The sequence below is a fragment of the Mesoplodon mirus genome (assembly GCF_964341445.2).
Source record: "Mesoplodon mirus genome assembly, chromosome: 2".
NCBI lineage: Eukaryota > Metazoa > Chordata > Mammalia > Artiodactyla > Ziphiidae > Mesoplodon > Mesoplodon mirus.
In genome coordinates, this window is record NC_138977.1 from 148,093,521 (window position 1) to 148,119,605 (window position 26,085).

Below are 26,085 nucleotides of genomic sequence, written 5' to 3' on the forward strand. Positions count from 1 at the left end.
TTAGTATATATTTAATCCTTAACTATGAAAAAATTTTTCTCATAAAAAATTCTGTAGTTCTGTAATTATTATGTACTACACCATTTCACCAGGACAACTTGCACTGCCATTTAAGAACAGAGCCTGTCTGTCACTGAAAGATGAGATGACAGTGGATACTTAAGCAACATGGTTGTTGGATAGCCACTTTCTTTCATGTTTTACTGAGTTTGATTATTTACAGTTTCTTCAAAGGAAACAAACAAACAAACAAAACCCAACTAACCTCTTTGACTGCTTTGTAAAAACCAGATCAGATTGGAAATATTCTACCTTTGCTAACAGGTCATCTCAATATTTACTTGGTTGATACATTGCACTACCAAATGATCATTTTTATGGAGGGAAAAAAAAGTTTAAAGATGATGGACCTAGACCACTTCTTATCTTTTATGTATTAAATATCTAATGCTTAAAATTAAACATAATTTCAGGTCAAATCAATATTCAATATTAATCATATCAGACAATGTCTGATATTCAAATCTGTGTAGTACATTATAGGTTCTCATACAACATTCAGTTTTCATTTGAAGTACCTACAGCAGTTGTGAATTTTTATGTACTTGCATGAATATTTTAACAACAACTTTTGGTCCCTCAGTATTTTAAGCTTATAAATGTAGGAACTATACTTACTATTTGATAATTTACCTTTCCCTATCACCTAACATAGTGACTAGCACATGGTAAGGTCTCAGCAAATATATGCTTTGTATACATTTGAATGGCTCAAATCTACCAATTGTCATAAATTTCTAGAGGGCACATTTTTTGGAGTCTCTACAACACCTGTTAGACCATATATGTAATTATCAGATTACCAATGAATTTTTATTTTGCTTCAGATAATAAAGTTGCATTTGATTAAATAAGTGAGGTTATTATGCCATCATTATTTTTCTCATCATGTTGTCTATCATTACTATAAACAGACTAGTACCAAGTTATTGCATTTCACTGATAAAGACAATTATTGCATTAAGTTCTCAAAACACTCATATAAATGGGCTTACAATTTTTTTCTAATTCTTTATAACTAACTTCCCTTTGGTTGACATTTTTACATTCCTTCAACAGATATTTATCAGATAAGCACTCTTTGCTCAAACACTGTGGTAGGTAGAGCTTTGCTGTATCAGTGAAGGAAATAAACAAAAATACTTACTCCTGTGAAGTTGAAATTATATAAGAAGGCTCTAAAATATTAGAAATGAGTGACTTTCATTTATACAAAAAATTGCTGAAGAATTCTCTTAGCATATACATATACATCTGCTCTGAATGATGTGAAAAAACACAACATATTAATCAGTATGCTAACCAAACAATGCTCAGAGATTAAATTTGTTGCTAGGTAGACTTTATTCTGCTATAGCTGTTGTAGGCATCTCAGTTTGCAAAACAATGAAACTTAATTTAAATTTTTTATTTAACTGATTTTTTAGATTATTTAGGTAATGCACCAATCTTCTTGTCAGAATTCTAATAGCATATATCCTATGCTAAATTTGGTAAAACTGTATACATTAATTTTTAAGACTATGTGTGATATTACTCAAATTATATAACTAAGAATATTTTAATTAAAATAATTTTCACATAAGGAAGTTAGGAAGTTATTAAATGTGGTTAACCTGTAGCCATCCATTCATCTAGTTATTCATTTATTATTTCATTAATATATTCATATATTCAAAATATCTAATAAGTGTCATCTATGAATTGAACATTATCCTTGAAGGGAAAAAAGGAGAAAAATGCAATGTGTACAGCCTTAAAGACTTTAGAATAAAATAAGAAAGAGTTAAATAAAAGGACGGGAAAATCCTGGGAATATACAGATTTGTAATAATGTCATCTATATACTATGCTTGACAAATGCAACATCATGGGCAGCACTTTATCAATTATTTAATGTAATTACTTTGCAAAACGTGATTTGTTCATTCTTTGAGAAATAATTACTTGAAGGTCTACTGGGGAGACAGACATTATTCTTTAAGATATAGTTAAAATGGTGAACAAGTTAACAAGATACACGTGCTTATGGAATTTCAATTCTCCTTCAGGAGAGAGAAAATAGATAGTAAATTTCTAAGAAAGTAAAATAATTAAATTGTGATAAATTCTAATTCACAGTCATCAAAAAAGTAATGAAAGTTGACTAAAACGCACTGGTACAGGCAAAATATAAAAAATCTTTTTAACATACGTAAAGGGAATAATTTACCTTCCAGAAGTAATTGGACAAAGCAATTTCTCTTGGGGAGCTAAGCCTACAATACCTTAGACCTGGTTCTTAATGGCTTCAACTTGCAGGAAAATCATCTTGTTTTTATCTAGAACAGATTTTATACATGTGCCGGGCCTCTCCATCTGGAGACTCTAGTCCCACAGCTCCTTGACCACCAGGGGAAAATTACTGATACAAATCATAACAACTTCTAAAATCTTAAGGCAAAGGTTTTGTACAGGTAATTTTCCCAGGGTTAAATTTTCAGTTTTATCACCTTCCTCAGTGGCCCAACCTTTCTCTCGCCAGAAGCCAATGTCTGCTGTAATAAGAGAAACAACGGGTGTTATAAAGGAGGTTGAAGAAGTTAACCCCATATTATTTTAACGTAGTATTTACTATATGTGAAATGTATGCCACATATTTATGTGTTAAATAAACCATAATTTAAAAACCCATAAATATAATACCTCCAATCTTCAAACTAGCATGCTAATAAAAATAACATCTATCTAATTATAAACTCTGCCTTCTCACACTGACATACACTTAATTCACTTTAGTGTTTGTTATTCCTATATATTTTAAAGTGTAATTTTATCATATACAATTTGTGTCAAAAAAATAAAATATTGTGTAATTTAGCTGTGTTTTTGCCATACAATGATATCATATTGTATACAGTCTTCTGGGCTGTTCTTTTTATAATGTTATCTGAATACTTCAAACATATATCCAAATTGTTGTGTATAACTGAAGTTTATTTTATTTTAACAAATACATAATATTCCACTATGTAAACATTCCATGATTTATTTATTCTTCTCAAAATGAAAGGTTCCTGAGTTTTCTTTTTTGTTTTTATTCCTAAGAACAGTGTTACCACGAGCAGTCTTTCAGACATCTCTTGTAAACAGGCTTGAGTTTTTCAGGGTGCATAGGAATATAATTACTTCCCATAGAGATCTACAATGCTCAACTTTAAAGATTATGTCAACTTATTTTCCAAGTAATTTGTACCAGTATAGAAATCCACCATCTGCATATTAGTATTGCCACTGATCTATGTTTTCTCTCTCACTTGGGTTTTGAGATTAAAAGTGACTGGCCCTAGGGCTCATCAACTTAAAATGTAATTTTGTTGGCTCTAGTATGAAGGAAAAATGAAGATGGAATGAATGGATAAAATATAAAGAGATGAAAAAGTGAAGAAATTAAGAATCAAAAAAGTTAAAATCAAATAGCTACTAAATATAATAATACTTAATAAATGAAATCATTACTCAAAATATGTAGAAAATGACAAAAAATCTGCAATAATTAAAATACAAGAAAATACCAAAAAAATAATGTACTTTAATGATAGCAATAAAAATTTAATCTAAAAGTAAATGAATTCAAACAAAAATACACAAGTACACCCTTAAAGAAAAAAACTTGACTTTAATAAAGGACCAAAGTTTTATCAAAATAAACATTCTATGGCGTTGGATAGGAGGATAAAACTCTATAAAGATGCCAATTCTCTCCAAATTACTTTGTAAATAATTTCAATCTCATAAAATTTCCACTTGAATTTTTGAGAAACTTGAGTAGTTTACTCTAAAATTTGTAAATAGAAGAGATGTCATCTAGAGCTAAGTAAACCTTAAGAAAAGTTAAGGGGGTTCCCTACCTTGTAAGATATACTACAAAGCCACATTCATCCACTATGAGGTACTAGGTTAAAAATAGAAAGAGACTACAGTAAGTCCCCTACATATGAACCTTCAAGTTGCGAACTTTCAAAGATGCAAACGTGCACTCGCATGTCCAATCACGTAAGTTAGTTCACGTGTCTGGTGTACATTGTCACGTGTGCACATCCTCTACAAGTGGTTGTGCTTTTGTGTACTTTACTGTTCAGTACTGTATAGAGCACAGTAGTACAATGTTTTTATTTCAAGCCCAGGATGTCCGTAAGCAAGGTAAAAGCAGTGGTGATGTAGCTGGTACTGCTGAAGAAACAAAGAGTTTCACAACGCAGGAAATGGAAGGGGGATTTTCTTTATTTGAGAAGGCACTGTTAGTTTTTGAGGCACAGGATCCGAAAGTAGAACGGCATACGAAGGTTGCAGCAGCCGTGCAGAGTGCAATTCAGTGTTACCATGTCACCTATGATGAGAAAAAAAGAGCTACTACCCAGACATCACTGGATTGTTTTCTCAAGAGGGTAGATAGAATTGAATCCAGCAAGGAACCAGAACCTGTGCCATCAACGTCAGGCGTGAGTGAAATTGCAGCTTGCCCTCCCTCTCCTATTGTTGACGACCCTTCGGCTCTACCACCTGCCACCTCCTCTCCCTCCTCCAGTCAATAACTCTTCTTGCCTGTTCACTCGATGCCAGCCCCCGTATGCCAGCTGTTGTACTATACTACTGTACTTTTCAAGGTACTGTACTATAAAATTTAAAATGTTTTATTTTTTGTGTTTATTTGTTTTTTATGTATTATTTGTGTGAAAAATATTATAAACCTATTACAGTACAGTACTATATAGCCAACTGTGTTAGTTGGGTACCTAGGCTAACTGTGTTGGACTTATGAACAAATTGGACTTCCGTACTCTCAGAACAGAAATTGTTTGTATGTAGGGGACTTACTGTATTGAAAGAGAGTAGTGAATACAGTGTCAGACTGCATGTGAGGTCTTCCTGTACTATGTTAAATAGAAGCACTAGGAGTTTTATCATGCTTGGAGGTGGGATTCGATAAAAGGCTCTTACAGCATGTTATGATCATATTTTTCATAATTTATTTAAATGGATAATGATATTTATAGATTTTCTAATATTATATCATGATTGAAATTTTGAAATACACTCAACTTGATTATGGGGTATTTTTATATTTTGTTAATATTTTGTTGAGAAATTTGCATATTTATTTGTGAGATTTATTTTATTTTTTGTACTTTATTTTAAAGATTATAATGGCTTCATGGATATACCTGGGTAATATTTCCTCTAATTCTTTCTCTGGAAGAGCTTTATAAGATTCAATTGAACTAATACTTGAAAATTTGGAAGAATTCATCGTCTCAATGTCTTATGGGGGTGAAGATTTTGCTGTTAAATAACTATTATTAGTATCTATAGGAATCATCAGGATATTATTTATACTTGATCTAATAGTAGTACATTTTAAATTATTTTATATATTTTATGTCACAAATATTAACTTCTACTTTGTTAATTCGATTTCTTTTTAAATCTAAAACTGTCTTAAATTTACAATGGTAATTTTTTCCAAACGTATGGGGGTGTAAGCAAAGCCTCGGATTTTATGATGTCCTCATATACTAAAAAATAAATAAATCTCTTCTCAGGCTTCTATCTTTAGAGGTAAGATTAGAACATACAAGTTTTACTCTTCTTATTTCTCTGCCTTTCTTTTCTATGATATGCAGAAACTAGCTGTAGATTCTCATTATTTCTACATCATTTGCTTCTTTTTCTTTAGGAAGTCTCCCAAAGCTATAAAGGCAAATGGCATTTGAAAAGGCAACATAAATCAATAGGCATTTAAAAAGTATTATGCTTTTAAATTTTGTGAGCAGTCATGTTCTTTAATTTCTCTGATAGAAATCTTTTGTAATCTAACAATTTTTATCTTAATTAGAACAGAAATAGATTTTCTTTTTAACTTGTTAGTTTTCTTTTTATTGGTTATGGGATTTTTCTTTAATTTCTTATTTATTTTTATTTAATATTGAGGACACCTGTCTTACTGTAAAATATTGGTATAGTTTTTATTTGATTATTTTTTCTATTTATCACCAAAAAAAAAGTTTTTTATTCTCTTTCCAGAACATTATGTTCAGCACCAGGTATTACTGCTTTCCCATTTTTTTTAAAGATCTTCCACGCTCTTATTCTGATAAGAGGGAATGATGGGCAGCAGCCATCAGTGAATTTATGTCTTCTTTTTCTTTGTAACCCCAGTTAAAGCTCTGCCTTATCTCCATTTTATCCAGGCCACAGTTGAAGTCATAGAATATTTCTTTAGAATTAGGATCATTCCCCAGTGGAGGTTTAGTTGACAGAAGAGACCTCATTGTGTAGCCTGGAATTTGTGTTTATTTCCTTCCCATTTGCTGCATGTAAGCTTTCATTTAATCTACCCTAGTGGAAAAATCTTTAATAAATTGCTAATTCTACTAATGTATCTAGGGATTAAACTTTATTCTGCATAAAAGCTACATTCCCTCACAACATATACTTATATCTTCAAGCCCTGACCCCTAACTTCTTTGTCCGTGGATTATTGGGGACTGAGCATGGATACAAGGGTCTAATTTGATTTGAACTAAACAATTTGGATACTAGATAATGCTTTTCAATTTTTGTGATTTGAAGTTGCAATCTTTTATTCACTTCCAAAATGCTGGAGTATCCTTTGCTACACCAAATTTTTATTTTTAGCAGCAGTTGGAAAAAGTAAGTTCTTCAAGATTGCATATTGTGCATAGCACAGGGAACTCTACTCAATGCTCTGTAGTGACCTAAATGGGAAGGAAATATAAAAAAAAGAGTGGATATACGTATATGTATAACATTACTTTGCTGTATAGCAGAAACTAACACAAAACTGTAAAGCAAATACCCTCCAATAAAAATAAATAGATAGATAGATAGATAAATAAATACTAAAAAAAATATTGCATACTGAGTGAGGTTGAAGATACCCAGCAATTGGGTTGAAAGCTCTAATCCAGAATGGCCCACTTCTAGCCACAAACATGAGAAATGATGGAAAAAATAAAACCCTAAATATTTTAAACTTACGGATGCTCTGGAAAGAAGGAAAAAACACATATATAGAAGAAAAAGTCATGAAAAGCCTGTGTGGAAAGCAAGAGTTACAATGTGCTGACTTACCAGGTATTGGGTCAAGTACAGGATTCAAGGGATAATGGTTGAGGTTTTCATATCCACTGGAAAGAGACCTAGTTTGAGTTCACATGAGTTCTGGGAGCTAGAACTAAGCCCACAGTAGGAAGCCAGTAACCCCAAGGTAAACCTACCCATTATTTTAAAAAATGAGCTAGGAAGAACTATGCTCACTCAAGGAAAACAGTTTCATGCCATTTATCTCTTCTTTCTCACTTTTTCTTTCTCACTAGGTTAGCCTGTTTTCTTTTTTTCTCTTTCAAATCCATCTAAAAGCAGAAACAAAGATTTAAAGAATTTCCTCCTTTAAGTGCCAGAAGAAAGTTCAACTGCACATGTGTTCAGGAGCAGGTTTTTCTTCTCCCTGACACTACATAATCCAAGTAATAAGATCATAATTATTCATGATATCATACATCACATAAGTCATTCTCTCTCCACAATTTTACAGAAGATGAAACATAAGTAGCAATTAAGCACTTAGACATTTATTGAACATTTACACATTCTTGATTAAGTGATGACTCCAGCATTACGGAAAAAGAAAGTACATTTAGGAGAATACTCTGGCACTTCTCTCTAGTCTCCTGCACAATGAATGAGCTCTTTGTATTGCAACGTCCTTCAACCTCTGAAATACAGGAGCCAGCTAATTTTAAAGGTGAAGTCAACCTTATCATCAGCTTTCAAATGTGACTCTTCTTTGCCAACCTACAGATCTTGGGTAGATACGATTCACATTACTTGTTCCTTTTTCAGAAGCAAGCATATTAGACATGAAGAATATTCTCATGACTGACATCACACTGGAAGCATGATGACTGTGAATTGCAGGACTACTGATTAATCTTGCTGTCTCTTGCCTGTGTGCTTCCTAGTGTGCCTAGACAGAATTTTTGAATTGTTAACATCAGGCATCTGATCACAGAGAATGAAAGAGCAACACATTTTTTTTTTAAGATAAAATACTGAAACGTGATTGTATAAGGAGAATGTCCAAGGTCATACATGAGTTAGGGCTTCCATGAATGGTGGCTGAACACATTACCTTAGATCCCTAATCTTTGATCTTAACTAGATTTTGTTGACCTGTTGCTGTTCAAGGTCCTGAGGCTGGAGTCATATCCTGTAATATTTCATTCTTTTGGCTTCTTAATGTCCTTCCCTGGTTCACATTGATTTAGCCTTTTCCTTTTTCTTCCTTTTTTTAAAATTTTATTTTATTTTTTTTTCATTGTCTTTTTGTAGGTTAAACAGGGGAAGTTTATAAAGAATCATTACTTATGATAAGAAGTATAGTAAAAGAGATATAAGGAAACCCTGTGGTACCCTACAGCAGAGGACAATATCCAAGGAAGGACAAAGTTGGCATGAGTCCAGACCTCCTTCTAAAAGGTATTTTGATTCTGTCACTGGATAACAGAGGAGTTCATTGGTTTAACTAAGCCAGAGCTGATCTGGAGTTACTGAGCAAAAATAGGCCACCCTCACTCTTCACTTTCTACCAGAAGTGAATAAGCTCTTCACTTCAAGTCCAGAGCAGTTAATCAGTGTCTAGTGTGGTGTGGGTTCCAGTGGAAGTCCAGGAGAGACTGGGGAGATAGAAGCCTTTTGGAGAATGAAGGCTTTGCAGAGAGTGAGAGTGGGGCTGGGGTTGCGGAAGGTTTGGCTATTCAGTGTGTGACTCTCTGGGCCAAAGATAGCTGTGCACACGTGTGCAGTGTTTCCACATATAGAGGGTTGCCAAACAATTATCATCAGGTCAAGACTGGAAGGTTGCAGGACCACCACCTTCTGGGCTGGTGGCTGGGCAAGTTCCACTGGGTGTCTTCACATCCACACCCTGGCCAAGCCAGAAACTGCAAGCAGCCTCTCTCCTCCAGTTCCTCACCAACACCCTCTATTGAGAAAGCTTAACATCATGCTTACTTTAAAGGGAGAAATAAAGAAACTGTGTTATTTATCATACAGGATAGTATATAGAAGGGTATACTAGGAGCTAAGAGGCAATAAATTGATAACTGACACATGTTATTAAGTATCAGAGATGAAATTTAACTCCAAGGTCACCCTCTTTTAGGTATGTATAGTATATGAACTCCAGTCTATGGCTATTCTAAACTGTTCATTGGTGGCTCAATTTTTTGCTCACTCTGAGTTCATAGGAATGACAGAAAAATATTGTGGGTACTGATTTGGAGCTGGTGATTAGACATATTCACAAATACAGAATTTGAGGCTAATCAGGATACATTATATCCTTTCATAAAAGCAAAAGATAGCTCTAAATCTACTACTTAGATATTTTAAAAACTGCATGCATGATGATAGAGGTCTTATTACTTTCCATCCTGACATCCCCATTATGGGTAGGTCAATTCAGACTTCACAACTTATAAAGTAAGAACCCAATGGCCTCATAAATTAATAAAAACAAATCTGAGAGTCTCTATCGGCCGATTGGCTCTAGCACCAACCTGTTTTCATGAAAAAGTGGCAGCTACCTCTTCTAGAAAAGTTCTTCTCTCCCACTTCAATCTCTGAAGTAAATGGGGTAGCTCAATGGAACCCTTGATTTGCAGAGGTTTTCTTAAATACCTGAGCCTGTTCACTGATGGTTCAACTGTCCAGGCCAACTACCACTCTGGAAAGCCTGCTTCAGGAATGACTACTTAGCACAAGAGGCTGAACTGAAATGTAGTACACTTGCCTCAGGCCAGGGTTAGGTAGCTACAGCTCACAACCTGTTTCTGTGAGGACAACAATCAAGCTCAGAATGTTTTGTACATTTTTAAAGAGTTGTTTAAAAATGTGCATATTTGACAAAGAGTATAATGGCCCATAAAACTTAAAATATTTACAATCAGGGCCTTGATAGAAAATGTTTGCCGCCCCCTGCCTTAGACAACATTTCAAATTGCCAGACATCATATTGTATTGAATCTTAAGCTATCATCAGTGGATTTGGCATTTGGTGTGCCATGTGGAGGAATAAAGGCTAGAACATCAAGGTTACCCTTCTGTGGGACTGCAAACTATGGAAACAAATTGTGGTGGCCAATAGGAAATTCATATAGATGCCCATATTGAGGGCCAATTCTCTGATGAGACTTAGTGGAATTAAGCAGCAGATGAAACTTGAACTGACCAAATTACCACCATCACAATACGGATCCATCATTGCATCAGAATGCTCTCCATTTGCCATAATAGACTGGGCACAAAGTAAAGAACTATAGATTTCTGATACAGAGACACCATTACATGCCAGATTTGTGACTCCTACCAGAAGTTTGTCTTCTTTGTCTCATGGTGGAAAAACATCACATTGGATGGGACTTTGACCCTGCCTGCTCTTGGAAGATTGACTGCATTTCAGATGCCTGAATCACTTTGAGGACACTATTGATAGAATAGTACCTCACCACTGTTGGTACTTTTCAGGTATGGGTGTTGCTGTTTTAAGATGATCGGCTGACTTTGGCCACACAATTATGATCTTTGAAACTAATGTGTGCTATGTATTTGGCTCTCCAGACCATCTATATTCTTGCAATGATCTGCCTTTCCTTGCAAATCCTACCTAACAATGGGCCATTAGTCAAGGTATTTAATGATAATTCCAAGGCACCTACCACCTTACAGGTCTATGGTTTCACTGAGCTCTAGAATAATCTCCTCAAAAATTAACTTATAATGATCTCTGTCTCTATCTCCCTTATCTCTCCCAGTCCACATAACTTTGTAATGCAGATTTGGTCACTGAATGTTGCTACACCCAGAATGGGATAATCTTCTTCTGGCAACTTACTAAATAATGATTAGGAAACAACATTAGTGAAATTTGAGATTTTGCTGTTATCATTACTGGGCATGATTGATTTTTTCTTCTCCTGAGAACAAGCCTAGACAAGCCTGGCTGACACACCCTCCAGGTGGCAGCCCAGTCATAAGGGTACTAAGATTCAAACTTAATTCTTGTTAGTCACCTAGATTATCTTGTCAGATTTACGTGGTCCCATATCATAAAGAAAATAACCACATACCTGAGAACATTGTTTGCCAAACCCCCATATAATTGCTTATTAAGACCAAGGCAGGAGATACAATGGGTCTCCAAGAATTTTGTAAAAATGTACCTATTCTTCATCCAGAGGAAATATCTGGGTACCAGTAGGAGATGACTAGAGAAAATGTAAATTTATAGCTACCAATATGGGTACATTGATTTTGTGGCCATAAAAGGAAAGCAATAACTCCAGAACCTTGAGAGGAAATTTTAGTCTGCAGAGGTATAGAGAGTAGAGAAAGTTAATGGTTTCCTTTTTCCCCCTATATTCACCCTTCAGCCTAGAAAAACAAGCATAATGTCTATCTTAGTCAAGAAGTAGTAGTGGCTGGCGATCTGATCTGCTTGATTAGTCATTCTCATCAACATGCTATGACAATAGAATAACTCATATGGACATGGCCAGTCCTATTTTTCTGTGGCTAACACCATCGATGACAAATTCCAAATGTGGATTCCTCTTTAAAGTGTACAATCACAATGACTGGCCCGAATTTCTTCCAATCTGACTGATACAAATGCTCTCCAGATGCCTGGATGGACTTGGCTTATGTTGTACATGGATACTGAAGCTGCAATTACTTGGTGACACTGCCCATGAGGCTAAAGCAAACCAATGTATTGGTGAATCAAGCGAAATTTAATAATACATCCCGAGCTGAAGTGACTTGTATGACTTTGGGTTATTTGTTTATACGTGGGAATGACTGAGCCATGGACTGTCTCTATTGGGGATGAGCTGCACCTTGGCACATCCATTAGCCCCTCTAATTATTGGTCATGGAACCAAAGATAAGTCAGTCTGACTAAACTCTCTTGCTTGGATTGTAGTAGGTAATAGACTGGCCACGGCCTACACCCTCACCATGTAAAATAAGCCTACTTGTCTACCCTGGGACTTATTCAGGGTTGTCTGAGTACAGGACCCTGGCAATGTGATTGAGGTTAATATGGCAGACTAACCTCAACCTGCTCCTTGAAGTCCTATCAATATCCTTAAATAAATGCTATGTATGGCAAATTTAATAGATTTATTCTTAGCTTCTGTCAGTGAGATAAATCAGAGTGGCTGACAAAATAGCATACTTATATGAAAATTCACCAGAAGCCTAGGAAATGCCAGATCCATAGAAAGAAGGACAAGAAGAAAAATATGTTAATAATATAAAGCTAATTTTAACATATGATCATGCTTTCTCTGCCTTTATGGAACACTGTACATACTTATATAGTGTTAAATGTTGCTTTCTTAATTAAAACAATTTGATGAGACAAACAGAGTGAGGGCGAGTGAGAGAAAGAAAACAAATGCTTCCATGTTTTGTTTGCTGCTCTTCTTTTGTAAAATTATGATGTACCTGCTTGTGTATTTATCTATTATTCTTTCAACATATAATTCCAAATGTAGACTAACTTACAAGAAGAAGACAATCAGTAGGTAACTGATATTTAAGTCAAGATCTGAGAATATTTGTTCACAAATATTAAATCCATATATATATGTTTATGAAGATAAGTACATTTTAATAAGAATTTGGTCAAAACATCTGAAATAATATAAGGTTTTTGTTCTTTTTTTTTGGAGACATTCATGAATGGTTTCCCTTGATGAAAAAAAAATTCTTTTGTAACCATAATATCTATTTATTTTTCAAATATGTCTAGAAATTCATTTAAAAGACTACTCTCACACTGTGCGGTCTCCATTTGAAGGATCCGATGTACATTTTAATACAGCTAAATTGTATACTGTATACGAATTTTAGAATTACTTTCTACAACATATTTTATAATTTAGAACTATGTTCTTATTTTAGATAATAAATAAATTTCACAAAATTTAAAGTGGCATTTTGGATATATATAATATACATATATATAAATATATGTACACATATATACATATATGTATATATACATTTATAAAAAATCATGTTTTGCATACTAGTGTAAAAGTTTGCTGAACTGTATAACTTATTTTTCAATAAGAGGTTCACATTTAAAATCTATCATAGGGGAATTCCCTGGTGGCGCAGTGGTTAAGAATCTGCCTGCCAATGCAGGGAACACGGGTTTGAGCCCTGGTCCGGGAAGATCCCACATGCCACGGAGCAAATAAGCCCATGCACCACAACTACTGAGCCTGTGCTCTAGAGCCCGCAAGTCACAAGTACTGAAGCCCTTGCATTTAGAGCCCTTGCTCAGCAACAAGAGAAGCCACCACAATGAGAAGCCCATGCACCACAACGAAGAGTAGCCACCATTTGAAGCAACTAGAGAAAGGCTGCACACAGCGACAAAGACCCAATGCAACCAAAAATAAATAAATAAATAAATATATAAATAAATTTTAAAAACTGTCATAATTTAAGACAGAAAACTACTTTCTACTGTTTTCTACATAATTTGCTTATTAAATTCCTGTATATGTGTACTCTTTTTGTATATATTTTCCCATTCAGTGTGTGTGTAAATATATATATACACATACACACACACACACACATACATATGAAATAGCATTTGAACTTCAGTAACTTTACATACAATACCATACCACAAACACATGTATAGGAAGATGTGTAGCTTTCACTTGACTGATGAATATTTAAATGTTGTGACTTATTATAATTCAATGTGTTTCAAACAGAAGGTATTATCTATACAACACTTTCTTTACAGCCTCATCTCATATCTGCCTCTATCTTTTTACATTTCAGCAACACTAGACTAGGCAGTATTCCCTGAACGTTCAATGTGTTTTATATACCTGAAACTTTATCAAATACCTAGAATTCCTTCAACTATTTCAGTAACTCTTAGCATCATACTCACCATTGCAGGTTATATATGAGAATTTCTAGCAAAAAGTTTAAGGAGAAATTATGTTTCTTCTCTGTGATCTTACAAGAGGCAACTATTGCTCTTAGCAACAGTTACTCAATCAGTGAAGTATTAACATGCTCCATATTGGAGCAGCACTCCAAATTTGACCTTGAAGTCAGCTCTTCTCCACTCTGGGTTTCTGTGATTTGTGGTGGTACTGTTCTACAAACAGCTCTAAGAATGGCCTGACTCAGTCTGACAAATCAGGACATCATTCTGCTGACTTTGATCAGTTAGGGCACAGAGGAATTTATAAATGCAAGATATTTTTCTCTGGAGAGTCTAGGAGAGGTGTTCCATTTCTTTTTGCTCAACTTGGAATATGAGATTTAAGCCTGATAGCCAGCCACACTGTAGAGTCAGCCTACTAGTAAATAAAGCAAAGCCAGAGTGAAGAGAGGAGGTGCTATCTTTTGAGTGTTTTCTATTTCTACGCATATGTGTTGTAGACAAGTGACCCAATAAATACTGTATTGTTTGGATTTTTATTCTCCTGTACCTAATGATTTTTTAAAATATTATTTCATATATATATGTTTAACCTTGGGTTAATATTCTATTCAACTACTTACCATTTATATATATATATATATATATATATATATATATATTAGTTCATTTAAGGTAAAATGTATTATAATGGCATTTGTATATTAGAATCTAATACTAGGCTTTGCATATAATGGATATTTACTAATAATCTGTTGAATTAAATAGGACCACAGATAATTGAATTTATACTGTAAATACTGACTTTTCAAATGCTTATTTATAGTAGAATTAAAAGCACAATTTTAGGAGAACATACATAATACATAGAGAATCTATTCATATATCTGTTTAATAATTTTTTTGCTTTAATCTATTATGTATTTGGCATCATGCAAAATATTGAATTTAGAAAGGTAAATAAACTGATCTTTTCCATAAGGAGAACATAGGCTCATAGAAAACCAGATGAAGTTAGTTATTATACAATGTAAAAAGTATTTTATAAAAGCACAAAAGACATAGAGAATTACATCACATTGCCAAAAGAAAGGTGAGAAGGTTAGATTTATCTGGCAAGTTTATTTGAATTAATTAAATGACAGTAATCCATGGGATTTCTCTGAAAAGTTAACCAATTGTGGGGAAAAGAAGAAAATATCAGTGGATATTCTTGGAAGAAGTTGATTTTATGAGAATGGAGAGAGAAGGAATGAGAAAAGAGAAAGCCACAGAGATTTTCCTATTTTCTAAGCAGCACAGGTACTTTCCTATTAATTTCTAATGTATAATGAGAGAAATATAAGGGAAGTTTCAGATTCCTTATCAGTTCTAAGTAAAAATATGCATAGTCCACATGGCTACCTAGGATTCTAGAACCAAAACTCATGCCCAAGTAAGCTTAACATTAATAGTTAGGCTTCGGACAATTATATTTTTCCATGGCTTTTAATTTTTTATTTAAAAGTAGTATAACTTTTATTATTTTACAAATAGACTGCTTCAGCTTATTTTGTTTTATATACACAGAAAAATGTGAAATCGAAGTATGAATATGTGGTTCTGAAAGATGGGACAGCTAGTCACAAACTGAAAACAAGTTTTTCATATTTTACTGATTTAATATGTCTTGCTGATAGTGATGAAAGACAAGCTAAATAGGTTACTAAACTTTTTATTGACAGATATTTATAAAAAATTTCTCAGTTCTGTCTGGATATATCAGGTAGCTATATTTTTCCATATTTTATGAGAATTTTTGCTTTAGTTTCAATTTCTGAATTTGCTCTGCATAGGACTGCTGTCCTTTAAGCTTGTTTATGTTAGCTTTATGTCTATAAATTTGCCTCTGTCAGTATCTTCTTTTTTTTTCCACATAAAGTTGCACTCTTATTTGACAACAAGAAATACAGAAGTTTAGATTTCATGTAGTGATCATAATGCTTTCTGGTTTACAACTGATGGTTTCTAAATTTTCAACAAATTTTTTCATTAAACAAATGTAGTTAAGTGTTTGTTATATGCTCCACTGTAGAAATAGAGAAGATATGACCTTGAGGAACTTGTAATCAGTTAAAAAAGACAAATATACATGAAATTTAAAATGCCCAAAGAATAAAAGATAGTGCATAGTTATACACAGTACATAAAGAATATATACATATAGGAGTTAACTAAATTGGCATATTATAGGCAGATACGGCATCAGAAAAGGGCTTTAGAAGAGGTCTAGCAATGTTTGGTCTTGAAGAATATATTTTTACATGTCAAAAAATGCATTTCAGATAAGGGGATAGAAAATATAGACATAAATGTCAAATGAGAAAGTACAAATGGTTTTGTGAAATATAAACTAAAAGGAGAGAAGAGGGTAGAAAAAAATGAGATAAAATTTTGCAAATGACATGATATTATATACAGAAAACCCTAAAAACCCCACCTAAAACTCTGAGGACTAAAAAACAAATTCAGTCAATTTGTAGAATATAAAATTAACATACAAAAATCTGTTGCATTTCTATACACTAATAATAAATTATCATAAAGAGAAATCAAGAACAATCCCATTTACAACTGCAACAAAAAGAATAAATAACTTAGGAATAAATTTAACAAAGGAGGTGAAAGATCTATACATTGAAAATCATAAGATATTGATGAAAGAAATTGAAGAATCCACAGATAAATGGGAAGATATTCCACGCTCATGGATTGGAAAAATTAATGCTGTTAAATGTCCATACTACCCAAAACAACCTACGGATTCAACACAATCTGTATCAAAATTCCAATGGCATTTTTCACAGAAATAGAACAAACAACACTAAAATTTGTATGGAACCATAAAAGACTCCAAATAATCAAAGCAATCTTGAGAAAGAATAATAACGCTGGAGGCATCACACTTCCTGATTTCAAGTATATTACAGATATATAGGAATCAAAACAGTATAGTATTGGCATTAAAAACAGACACATAGATCAATGGAACAGAACACAAAGCCCAGAAATAAATCTATGCATACACAGGCAAATTAATTTACAACAAAGGAGCCAAAAATATACTGAGGAAAGAATAGTTTCTTCAGTAGACAGTGTTAGATAGCCACATACAAAAGAATGAAACTAAACCACTATCTTACACCATATATAAAAATTAACATAAACTAAACACTGAATGGAAGACCTGAAACCATACACTCCTAAAATTGTAAGTATATATATGTGTGTGTATACACACACACACACACATATATGGGGTAAGCACTTTGATATCAGTCTTGGCAAGATTTTTTGGTTTAACACAAAAAGCAAGGGCAACAAAAGCAAAAAATACAAAACTGGAACTACAACAAACTAAAAAAATCTTCTGCATAGCAAATGAAGCGGTCAACAAAGTTCAAAGGTAACATATGGAATAGGAGAAATTATTTGTGAATCATATATCTGATAAAGGTTAATATCCAAAATATATAAAGAACTCACACAACCCAAAAGAAATAAAAATAATCTGAGTAAAAAAAGGGCAGAAGATTTGAATAGACATTTTTCCAAAGAAGACATACAGACGGCCAACAGGTACATGAAAAGGTACTCAACATTACTAATCATGAGGGAAATGCAAATCAAAATGACAATGAAATATCACCCCACACCACTTAGAATTAGAATGGCTAGTACCAAAGAGACAAGAAATAGCAAGGATGTGGAAAAAAGGAAACCTTTGTGTACTGTTGATGGGAATGTAAATTTGTGCAGCCATTATGGAAAACAATATGGAGCTTCCTCAAAAAATTAAAAATAGAACTACCATATGACACAGCAATTCCACTTCTGGGTATTTAACTAAAGAAACAAAGTCACTATCTTGTAGAGATATCTGCATCCCCATGTTCAGTGCAGTATTATTAACAATAGCCAATGATAAACAATGTATGGAAACAACATAAGTATCAATGGATGAATAGATAAAGTGTTGTATATATACATACATATTTATATAGCATACATATACATATTTATACATAAATATATGTATATTAATATATATATTAAAAGTGGAATATTATTCAGCCACAATAAGAAAGAAATCCTGTCATTTGGGACAACATGGATGGACCTTGAAGGTATTATGCTAAATGAAATAATCAGAGAAAGACAAATACTGTATGATCTCACTCATATGTGGGATCTAAAAAAAACAAAAACAAAACAAAACAAAAACCCTGAATTCACAGAAACAGAAAACAGATTGCTGGTTGCCAGAGGCAGGGGAATGGGTGAAATGGATGAAGGGGGTCAAAAGATACAAACTTCCAGTTATAAAATAAAAAAGTCCTGGGGATATAAGGTACAGCATGGTGACTACAGTTAACAACACTATGTTGTATATTTGCAAGTCGCTAAGGGAGTAGATTTTAAAAGTTTCATTATGAGAAAAAAAGTTTTTTGTAACTCTGTGTGGTGATGGAAGTTAACTAAACTTGTTGTAATTATTTTGCAATGTATACATATATCAAATTATTGTGTAATATACCTAAAACTAATACACTATATCTCAGTTTTTAAAAGGGGTTACCAAATAGAAAAAAATGAGATTAAAATTTAGCTTCAGCCAAAGTAGCTTTTATACTCTATGAATATAGTTGTACTTTAATCTGCAGGAAAGATAAATTTTATATAGGAGGGTGGAAAATCTGTAAACACATTATAAATAAATTTCCCTGGTGCAATTCAGATGAACAAATTGAAAAGATGACAGTACAGAGAACTGAAGACAAGTTGACTAACAGTTCACAAAATACCTAAGAAATACAGAAATCCTGAATAAGACAGGGATTGCTGATGAAAAACAGGGAGCATTTATTTATTTTCAATGGGAAATACTTGGGGAGGTGGTTTTGATTTGGAAGAAAAAGTTTGGATTTTGAATCAGAATGCTTAATTTTAATTCAATTTCACTACTTACTACCAGTAAGATTTTTGTAAGCTAATTACATATTTAACTCTCAATTTCTCATTTGTATAATGAATCTAACCATATTGTGGATATTTATATATTTTTCTTACAGTTGTTCACGTTCTTTCTAGTTATATGCCTTTCCATATTTCTCAATATGAAATAATTATATGAAAGGAGTAAGTGACATTGAAACTAGACAAGTTTGATCCTATAATAAGTAAGCATCATCAAATGTGCTGTCGGTAAAAATGAATACTTTTTTCATTTATCTTCCAAGACATCACACTCTCTGGATTTTGTGCCCACCTGTGTAGTCTCTCAACAAAGACACTTTGTCTGCTTGTTTATTCTTCTTCTTTTCCTTTGGTGTAACAAATAATTATCGAATGTTACTTTGGTGAGCTCCTGGTACTTGATCCTTTTCCCTACCTATAGTCAATCCTTAGTAATCTCATTTAGTATCATGGCTTTTCTTTCTTTCTTTTTTTTTTTTTTTTTTGCGGTATGCGGGCCTCTCACTGTTGTGGCCTCTCCTGTTGCAGAGCACAGGCTCTGGATGCGCAGGCTCAGCAGCCATGGCTCACGGGCCCAGCCTCTCTGTGGCATGTGGGATCCTACCGGACTGGGACACGAACCCGTGTCCTCTGCAATGGCAGACAGACTCACAACCACTGTACCACCAGGGAAGCCCAATTATGGCTTTTAAAAGCCATCTTATGCCAACTTTGAGTTATTGTTATCTTTTAATTTTAGTATGTATCTCTACCTAACCACCTCTATGACCCAGATACCAAGAAGAGTGTTTGGCAATCACCAAATGAATAAATAAACAAACCAACAAATAAATAAAATTGAAATATTACATACCCAGTTTGCAGAACGATGAAGTATACATCTGCTGGGTTTTGCCCTCATTAGTCTATAATGAGATAAAAATGAAAGATAATACAGATTAATACAGAAAACACTAAAAAAATAAGATGAGACTAAAATAAGAATTATTCTGAGAAAAAAAGGAAAATAGGGAAGAGAATGTTAATATAATGTTTAATAATGTTAAAACTCTGAAAAAAAACCATTCCATTTTATGTTCTACAATATGCATTGAAAAATATAACTTCTTTGAGAACCAAGCCCACTAATGGAACTAAGGCTGTCTTTCTTTGTACAGTTTTGCTCTGGACTTGTTACTGGAGAATAAGGAATTAAAATGTGTCATTCACTTAATGATGATTTGTTGAAGTTTAAATAGTAATACACATAAGCTTCATGGGAAAATGTTTATCACAATGTTAAATAAATACCAGTTAATTTCATGTTAATACAAACTTAGTTATTATGCTGTAGAATTAAGGGAATGGAAGGAATCTATGATGATATGATGTTTCTGGCTTATCTGGTGGGGCTTTTATGTTGTCAATAAGCTGTTTTGTTTCTGTACTACATGTAAATGCTTGTGGGCATACATCTAAAGATACGAATCCTTAACAACATAATTCACACATACATGTGCTGCTATGCCACAGCACCCAAACAAGGGAAATATAAGAAAAAAATGGCAATGTCAAATGGCTTGCATTGGCTCAACATGCAGGTGACGGGATTGTTAGCAATATATTGTTAGTATATATGAGTGAGTACATTAGTTGAATTTGTTATTGATTGGAAAAAAAATTCCTCAAGTGAATTGTATTAGTCAGGGTACTCCAGAGATACAGGACATATACATACATACATATACATAGAGCAAGAGTAAGACCAAAAGTGGGATTATAAGTAATTGGCTTATGTGATTATTAAGGCTGAGAAGTCCCATGATCTGTCTTCTGCAAGCTGGAAACCCAAGAAAGCTGATGGTACAGTTCTAAGAAACAAAGGACCAATGGGGGTTCATCCCAGTCTGAAGGCAGGAAAAGACTGATGTTCCATTTTACACAGTCAGGCAAAGAGAACAAATTCTCCCTTCTCCTTTCTATTTTATTCACACCATCAATGCATTGGATGATAACTACTCATAATGGGAGGCAATCAGCTCTACTCAGTTCACCAATTCAATTGCTAATTTCATCCAGAAACAACCTCAAAGGCAGATCCAGAAATGACATTTAGTCAAATATCTGGAAACCCAGTGATTTAGAGAAGTTGACACATAAAATTAACTACCACATGAATGATTAATGAATTTAGTGCCCACTATTGGGTAATGGGATAATAGTTCCAAACTGGGGTCAGAATCAGAAACACCGAATAGAGGCCTGGTTCAGCTTTATTTTGTCTGTGTGTGTTGGTGGTGGTGGTGGTGGGGATCAATGAGAATTAGTTCAACATGGATTAACACGCAAGTAAGAGAAAAAAAAAGGGGGGGATCCAACCAGAAGAGCACATAGGCAAAGGAAATGAAGTGAGAATAATTAACACCACTATTCATCAGCATTCTCCTAATACTTACTGTAGATTTGTTTAAAGTCAGTGATTCCACTCTTTTTAAAGTAAATCTACAAATATGTATTGAACTGTCTTTGCATCTCTACTGACTGAATTTTTTTGATATAGAAAAAGAGTCAGTCAGGATACTCAGTACTGTAACAGTCACACAAATATTATAAAATTGCTCTCTACAATATAACATTAGCACAAGAGCTTGGATCAGAGATAAAAAGTGATTTTGTTTGAGCCTGCTTAACCATGGGTATAAGCACCATAGAGCTGGAATAGAAGCTAATATGAACTGTCACAAGTAAAAATCTAGCAAGTTATAGGTCTAGAATACTATCATGACTGAGTAGACTTAAAATCATACATGCTAGCATCAACGGGTCAATTAGGTCAACATAGGTTATAATAACAGGGTAAATTTAAGCTGATCTTAACAACAGAAAGGTGAGGATTAAAGCACATAAGGCTCATCATAGCAAAAATAGAACTTTAGGGTGAGGTATACAGAAAGTCTTATTTTGATAAAAGGTACACAGTAAACCCAAATCCAGGTAAAAAAAAAAAGTTATTTCCTTCCTGGGGCTTGACAAGTTGGCACAAACCTGATTTTTCTGTGAGGAGGAGATTATACTTAACCTTTAATATCTTTGCACAAAAGAGACACTACCAGCAAGAATGTTTGGCAAAAATGTTACTGATTCCTTTAAACGTTGAGTTATCCCCAGGCCAACCTATTTAGTCAGTATTGAAGTGAAGATACACATTATTTAGTTATGATATATATATAAGCAATTACATTATTAATGTTTAAACCAATTATAAAGTTCAAAGTTCTATGTATTCATACAGAACAATTCAAGTAATCAAATACTTAAAATCCCATATACCCTGTAAAAATTTCATGCTTAGGACATCAAAAATTTAACCTTTGTCCTGTACTATTTATCTTACCTTATATTTACCTTATTTTATTTAGCTAAATAAAATTTAATAAAGCATAAAATATTAAGTAAAAATTATATAAATTTTGGAAGAATATCAATAGCTCTAATTTAGCTCTCTTACTATAGATGGCTAGTTGGAAACTTCTAATGCAAATCCGTGTTGACAGCTTGATCACTTTATGTATTCTTTGAGGAAAATGATTATCTCTGTAACTATATAAATAAACTGGCACTTTGCTGGTTCCAAAGAGATATATGCAATATCCAAAAATGAATATTATGTAGTCACTCCTGTAGGAAATTTTTGAAAATCAGCCCAAAGGTTAACTAGTGCAGTTGAATAAATTAATTTATTGTTAAAAAAAAACCTTAGGAGCTCTGTAATAATGGCATATTTAAAATATAATCCTGATGTTTAAATGGTTTATAAGTAGACCATTATAAGGAAGGCATCCATTAATAAGGATATAGGTAATAAGGTCATTACCAGAGTTGAAAAGAATTAAAATTGCATGATTAATGTATTCATTAATACATTAAGTAGTATAGTATTAAAGAGATTTGAAACATTTCCAAAAGGCACATTTCATTTTAAGGAAATATCATATGAGGAAATCTAGTAACTTTAGGTAATTCTCTAAAAATAGTTAAAATAGCCATCAAGATGAAATAGCACAGATTTTTTTCCTACAGAGAATAATTTAAATCCAACTTCTTAATTGGAGTTAAAATGAGGGAAAATACAGTAACACAGATGGACCAGTGACCTGGAAGTCAGGGGTATGAACTCTAATTCTAAATATCAAAATCTAGCTTTATGACCTTATCCCAAGACTCCTAATCTTTCATTGCTTAACTTTTTTATCTTCCCATAATATATGAGGGATATGTTGCATATTTTAAGTACTTTAAAAAGTTAAAAGTGATATACCAATGCATTTGCAAAAGTGTTTGTGGCTTTTCAATAGTAGCAACAAGAATTACCTTTTTACAGATATTACTAGCATGTATCAATTAATGACTACTAATATTTCAAAAGAAAAGAGATAATGAATGGCAATATGAAATTAAGTTTTGAATGTAAATTATATTTGTCAGGATTCTACAGAGAAATAGAACCAATAGGATGTGGATATAAGCAGAGAAAGATTTATTTTAAAGAACTGGCTCACATCATGATTATGGAGGCTGGCAAAACCAAAATCTGCAATTTAGGTTCAAAGGCCCCAAGGCTGGAGACACAGGGAAGAGAGTCTCTGTTACAGTTCAAATCTAAGGGCCATCTGCCTACAGAATTGCTTCTTGCTCAGGGGAGATTAGTCTTTTCTTCTATTCAGGACTTCAGCTGATTGGATGAGGGCCACCCACATTCTGGGGGTCAATCTGCTTTACTCAAAGTTCACAGATTTAAATATTAATCTCAGCAAAAACACCCTTTCAGAAACAGCCAAAATAATATTTGACTACATATCTGGGCACCATGGCCCAGCCAAGTTGATACATAGTATTAACCATCATATATAAATTAAATACAATTATTAATTATGAATCCAATATATTCATTATTTAATTACAAGGTTGCCTTAAAATTAATGAGACAGAGTAGTGACTAAGTAAATGACAGGCAGCTCCCAGACACTGTTTACCCAATCCTTTGTCCTCATCAGCTTAAAGTTCATATAAAAGCCTTAACATAGATAGAACACCTCAGCTTTCCCCAAGTCTTCACTTGAACCACTCCCATCCCACTTGCTTGCATTTCATTTAATCCTTTGGTTTCCATGCATGTAGAATTTCCACTCAGGCCCACTACTGGGACTTTATTATTATTTTTTTTAATGCAAGGTCCTCACTCCAGTCTCTCTCTCCCTCCCTCTCTCTCTCTCCCCATCCCTCCCTCCCTCCCTCCCCCAGTGATGAAAATTCAATAAACGTCCCTCCTATTTACAGGGATTCAACATACTTATTAAATTTATGTTCAAAGGAGAATTATGTGCAGTGGTTATAAATTTACAGTCACAACTCACATATGAAAAACTATATGAAAAACTAAAAGAGCAGATTTAGTACCTATAGTCCATCACCAAATTGCATATACTATATTAAAAATACCTGATTTCCTTTTCTCAATATGAATGAAATGTGACTGACATGTAAAAATGAAGCATATAGGTTCACAAAAATTATCTTTTATAAAATTAACTACCTGGAAAGATGAACTAAAGGGGCTCTATTTGGAGTAGACTGGTGCAAAGCAGTGCATTTCTGATATGCTGTGTGTGTGTGTGTGTGTGTGTGTATTTCAAAAAAGATGAGAGAGTTCAGAATAACTAAATATCTTTGTAGTTATAATGTGGGAATTAAAATACATTAATACATTTTTCTTTGTCTAATTACTTGATGTTTAAATGCACATGTTTATATACATAGGTTAAAACAATAACATAACAATGGTTAGGTTATTTTTAACCACTCTACTATTCCTCTTTGATTAACCTGCCATATTATCTATTTAGACCCATATACTAGGAGTACAGCTGATACTGTGAATGAAATAAACAGATTTTTCCCAAAATAAATTACGTTTCACCAAAAATCTAATCATCTTCTTTCAATCTTTCAAAGTGTAGACACCTCCTTAACACATACTCCAATATGAACCTTTATTTCAGAAATTCCCTAAATTTTTTTCTAATTAAAACATTTTTTATTCATAACTTTATATCCACTAAAAATATTTTAGTTATTAGTTAGTTATATATTTTAGTTAGTTTAGTTATTTACTAAAAAATATTTAGTACTTCAGTGTCAATAGACTTTGCCTATTTCAATATTAGGATATAGTGAATTATATGCTATTTACAGCTTTGACTCTAATCATTAGCTGGAGGTAATTGTATGATGGATGAAGAGTATCCTTCGAGATTATAAATCATTGGATCCAGCATTTTTGTTGTTGTTGTTAAACATAGAGTGGATCAAAAGAACGGATTTCAGGGCACGAGATTATAGAAATTTTCCTAATACAACTCTCCAATTATGCACATGATTAAACTGAAGCACATGAAGCCCAAGAAGATTTTCTGTGATCACAAAAGTTTACTCTGAAAAATCTAGACTATTCCAGGTCTCCCGACTTTTAGTTAAATATTCTTTTAAAAAAAAAAAGTTCAGGACTTCCCTGGTGGTGCAGTGGTTAAGAATCCGCCTGCCAACACAGGGGACATGGGTTTGAGCCCTGGTCCGGGAAGATCCCACACGCTGCAGAACAACTAAGCCCATGAGTCACAACTACTGAGCCTGCACTCTAGAGCCCACAAGTCACAACTACTGTGCCCATGTGCCACAGCTACTGAAGCCCGCGTGCCTAGAGCTTATGCTCTGCAACAAGAGAAGCCACCACAATGAGAAGCCTGCGCACCGCAACGAAGAGTAGCACCCAATCACTGCAACTAGAGAAAGCCCGCATGCAGCAATGAAGACCCAACACAGCCATAAATAAATAAATAAATAAATAAATAAATAAATACATTTATTAAAAAAAAAGCTCATACCACCTAATATGAAATTCTCTGCCTCTCTTGCTCAGCATC